This window comes from Pundamilia nyererei, unplaced genomic scaffold (genome assembly GCF_000239375.1).
Source record: "Pundamilia nyererei isolate P.nyererei 1_Seehausen unplaced genomic scaffold, PunNye1.0 scaffold00416, whole genome shotgun sequence".
Lineage (NCBI taxonomy): Eukaryota > Metazoa > Chordata > Actinopteri > Cichliformes > Cichlidae > Pundamilia > Pundamilia nyererei.
Genome location: NW_005187817.1, coordinates 33289 through 38307, shown reverse-complemented (window position 1 = coordinate 38307; position 5019 = coordinate 33289). Strand labels below are relative to the sequence as shown.

Sequence of the window (5019 nt, the reverse complement as noted above, 5' to 3'; positions counted from 1 at the left end):
AGCAGTAGATGTGAAAAAGCACATTACAGACAAAGTAAAGTTCAGTTTTCTGAGTTGCTAAGTTTGACATATCTCCTGAGAGGACTCATCCACACAGGAAGCCACTAGCAGTGACATCCTTCTGTGACAATCATCAACTTCCAGGTACAATAGGTGAAATAAGAGCAGGTGATCAAAAGTGGACAGAAGCAAACTGCTGATTGATACATCAGGACATCGCTTACCTGAAGCTCCAGTAGCGCAATCGGTTAGCGCGTGGTACTTATAGGCAGTACTGGGCTGAGCAATGCTGAGGTTGTGAGTTCAAGTCTCACCTGGAGCAGTGTCTTTAGGCTTGTTCTTACTTATAATAGATAAGACAAATAACAATAGTATGTGAGGTGCCTGTAGCTCCGGAGGTAGAGCAGGTTGTCATTTCTGGGACCAACTATTCCAGTCTCCATGCCAAATATCCTTGGGCAAGATTCCAACCCCATGTTGCTCTCTGATGTGTGTGTTTATTGTAGATGGAACAAGCATAGTGAATGAGTGATCAACAGTCAAATCTGTTCACATGATACCAAACATTAAAAAGCATGCCTCCTATTTAAATATTCAATTCTAATTTTTCAGTTTGAGGATTGTTTTGTTTGAAATTGACAACTCAATTTGTTTCTACTCAGTTTGTTTTTACAGAGTTGTATCTTCAAAAAAGATAAATTAGCAACAACAATTGTGATGCATTGTTCATATACTGACTCATCGAGCCTTTCCATCCACTCATTATGCAGTAATTTATCCATACAGTTTTAGTTTCAATCCAGTTCATTCAGTCCATCTTTCCCCCCGAACCTACACAGATCTTCTATTTTCGCATAAACTCAATCATCCATTTAACAGACAACTGCCTCCTGATTAAAGAGCAGGCTCATAGAAACAGAAACTCAGTGGGAAAGAAAATGGTCGCAGACGTTGCATCAAATCGTATCATCACGCCAAATTACCCACGAGTCTCTGCTCATTTTTCTCCCGTTGTGTCCAATCTGTCCGTCTGGCTCCAATGCTCCGCTGGGCAGTGCTGATAGGCCTGACAGGTTTCTGGATCCTCCTCGGATAACTGGGCCAAAAAAAGAGAGAGAAAATGGATCTGGAGGGGACAGGAAGGCGCTGACACACTAAAAACTCTTAAATCCCTGTTTGGATTTGTGGCAGTTTACAAACAGGGACGAGTAACACTAAGTATAGCTGGAAGGAGGAAAGAGAAAGTGTGAAGAAGTCCGCTGGATAAACTAAATCTAAACACTCTAACTAGGTCATATGGATGGATGTCCTGAGTTTGGTTTATTAAACGTTTTTTCAGGCCCCTCAACAGAATGTGACACCATAACTCACACTGATAACATCTGCACTGTAGGAGTACAAAACACACACTGGATTCCATGTTTAAGTGTAAAAACCTGCTAAGATAATCACTAATCTTCTTTATTGAGTGGTTTTGGTACCTAAACCAAGTAAATATCTGGCAAAACAAACTTCAAGCGCTCGTCTGTTTGACGCTGCTATTCTTTAAAAGCTTTCCTTCAGGTTGTTTGTAAACAAAAAGCTGACATGAACATTTTGGTTTATGGTTTGTTTCCATTTATATATTTTTATTTTAGCTCCGAAATGGTGGATTAAGCAAAGCTGATTGTTTTTAAAAGATCTTTTTGTCATAACCGTCTGCAGAACATCACTGATGACCTTTGTGGCAGTAGGAAAAAAGACATGGTCATTTTGGACACGAGGATGTGCTGCTTTCTGATGGGGAAACTTTGGACTTTCCAACTAAACAATCTGAAACAGGCCTCAGGTTGTGTCTTTTAGATGATTTGGTGTAAGGCCAGCTTTTTTCTCTCATTTTCTTCTTCTTACTTCTCCTTTCTCAGTCCTCCTCTTCCATCTTGTATTCCCCTCCTGTCTTTCCCTGCCTAAGGCCATATGTGCTACGCAGTTGTTCCAGCCATCAGTTTGTTTCATAAACCTCCACTTCTTCACTCTGCTTTCCTCCCCTCCCTGCTTGCGGCCATGCAGCTGAGAATTAAGAAGCGTGATGACCTCCCACCTCAACTCACTGATCATCACAAGGCAAACATGCACCGAAACACAGAAAGACAACCGCAAGGGACAAAGGTTTGGATCTGTCTGAACGAATGTTCCGTCGCATGAGTGAGCTGTGTGCAGTTGATTTGGGGTTATCAAATTGTATGCTGGTTATGTCCATCAATGCTTTTACATGTCGAAACATCAGAGTCTGTGTAGATGGTGGATCCGAAGGAGGCAGCCTCTGAAAAAGGACATTGTGTTACTGAAAGGTCTTGAAAGCTTGAGTCTGATTACATTCATCAGCAATATCAGTAAGTACTGGAAGGATTTAATTCTTCCACTGTTACCTTCTTCAACAACATGTGTTGTTGCCATCAGAATCAAAATGTCACTTTTTGTCTGTCTGCTTTATTCTACTGTGAATAAAATACGAGTTTCCATGATTTACAGATCATTGACTTCTATTTTTTATTTACACTTTACACACCAACCCAACATTCTGGAAGTGAGGTTGTGCCTTCAGCACATGTTGCTGAGAGTCTTCAGTGGTGAAGCAATAAAGGGTATAAACTCAACGCAGAAGTGCCTTTATGTGTTTTCCTTTCAAAGGCCATCCAGTAAAACTAAACAACCGATGACTTTGTGGGCTATACAGCATATTTTAATTCACAGCATGAAACATTCATTCCAATTAGTCAATTTTGTCACTCTAAATGTAAGAAGTAGGATTACATAGGGTTTGCCCATTGGCTAACAACTTGTGGTTGACAATTAATTTCCAGATGAGCTGTATTCATTCCTTGGTTTTGAGAAAAGCCTCAGCTTGAAACTTTATATCAGGACTTCAAAGCTGTTTGGCGTCACAGTCTGTCTTTTACACTGAGCTTTTTAAACAGGGACAATTTCATAGTTAAGCCCAAACCATTTACTGCCTACACCAAACCAATTAGGTTTTATCTATACTAGAAACAGATGAAATTAATAAGAGAATAAAAAACAGTTGCTGTGACAATGTGCTGAGCAGTGATTTGCTGGCAGTACCAGTCCTTCCGACCTCGAGCTGTGGACTGTTTTTAAAAGTGGGTCACGTTGTGTACCTGACATGTATCAGGAGCTATAAAAACAGGTGTAGGGTCATAAAACTGTGGTTCAACTTCACTAAAACTGAAAAAATGTGATCAAAGCAGGAGAAAAAGTTATTTAAATGTATTCATGGTGACAATAAACAGGCTGCTTGATTGTTCACAGTCGATGTTAATTGTTAATTTCAGTTTGTAGAATGCCATTTACCTCATCAGTTCTTCTTTCTATATAAAATGAGTTAGCATGCCTTTGGCTCTTCCTCCCTCAGGAGTGTGATAAGCAGCGTCTCTTCCCGACAGTCAGTTTGAATTTACTGATTAGCCTTCAGCTAACCTGTGGACGACAGGATCCACCGGCTCATGTCCGTCTGGATTAGGGTCCTCTGTTAATTCACCTTGTTGCTCCTGGCAAAATACCAAGTCTGGAGAAAAGACAGACAGAAGGAAACAAGAGGGAAAAAACAGCATCTGCAGAAAGAACAACTTCCACGAATGAAGAAAAGCAAAATGTCTAAAAACAGAAGTACTTTCTCTCTATGGTCATTTTCTTCTTCCTTGGTGTGTTCGGTTTCGTCTCCTCGCAGTCGTTCATCATCCTCAGGTACATTTCAGGCTGACGGGGAGGTTAACGTCTGGCGTGTTGAGTGCTCAGCTTGAGTCGCTACATTCACACAGCAGTTGCAGCTATCTTTAGGTGATTTTAGCGTGACACTCCAAACTGCAGCGTAAACAGTTTTTAAGCATAACATGAGGAGTCAGAATAAAACTTACTGACCCAAAGAAATGCTGTGATGTATATGAATTAGCAAACATTTACTTCTCTTTGAAACACGGCTACTAACAATGCTTTTTAGCAGTTAGTTTCTTATAATGGACATTTTACTTTACAACATGTAACCCAATGAAACTTTAACATTTGGAGGGAACAAATAAAATCAAACAGTCTCAGCAGTTTGTAAAATACCCGCAACATTTAATGTTTTCAACTAACTATATTTTTACTTTTCTCGTTTTTTTCCCTGTTTCTGGGTCCAGGCTGCTCCTGCAATGGATGAGGCACATAGTCTATTGACCCCCCAAGACCCAAGCAGCCACAGGAAACAATCACTGATTATTACATGGCGTTTATTTATGAAGTACGAAAACAACAGAACAGGAGCATCAACACTTCAGCGTCAGCCGAGGCCAAAATGATAAACAGCACAAAGCTAAGCTATGATGCCCGCACTTATAACCCCATGGAGAGAAAAAAGAAGCAAAACAAAGACAGAGTCTGACCTCCTTGTCCTATCCAAAAACAGGAGAAAACGATGGGTTAAAAGTAACAACAGCTCACCCCTACCCACTCCACTTCCTCAACTATTAGAAAGAACGTCAGCTGGCAGCGTCTAGTTTACGAAAATTAGAACAGCCATTTTTAAAATCGGGCAATGGGGGAAATGGCTACAAAAAAACAACCCCGTGTTACCAGAGTCTAAGGAAATGCCACAGTCCGAGCAGCAGGTATACTCTTGCTTTGACGTCCTTCTTTGTAGTAGCGTTCATGGCCCATATTAATTATGTTGCGGGACAAGCAGACCCTTTGCTATAATGAGAGCATGAAAACAAGGTTGTAACTGAAAATCAGTCAATTTACCCGATCCAACCAACCCCTTCAAAATATGAAACTGGTGGTGTACTGGGGGGTTCCATTTCTGACTCGTCAGGCTTCAAAAACAAAAAGTTCAGATTTACTGAAGTCTTGAAGTTTTTCAATGAGAAAAAGATTCCATAAACTTTTCCAGCTCATGTGTCTTGCCTCGTGGTGCAATGGTAGCGCATCTGATTTCAGCTCAGAAGGTTGTGTGTTCAACTCATGCCGAGGTCAAAATGAGTG

At 40.7% G+C, this 5019-nt stretch overlaps 1 non-coding gene across 1 annotated transcript; it reads left to right on the top strand.

Annotated features, from left to right (window-relative positions):
* The first annotated feature begins 229 nt into the window (after positions 1-229).
* trnai-uau (transfer RNA isoleucine (anticodon UAU)) lies at positions 230-322 on the top strand. The gene is given in 2 exon segments: positions 230-267; positions 287-322. It is a non-coding gene; the product is annotated as a tRNA-Ile (tRNA).
* The last annotated feature ends 4697 nt before the right edge of the window (positions 323-5019 follow it).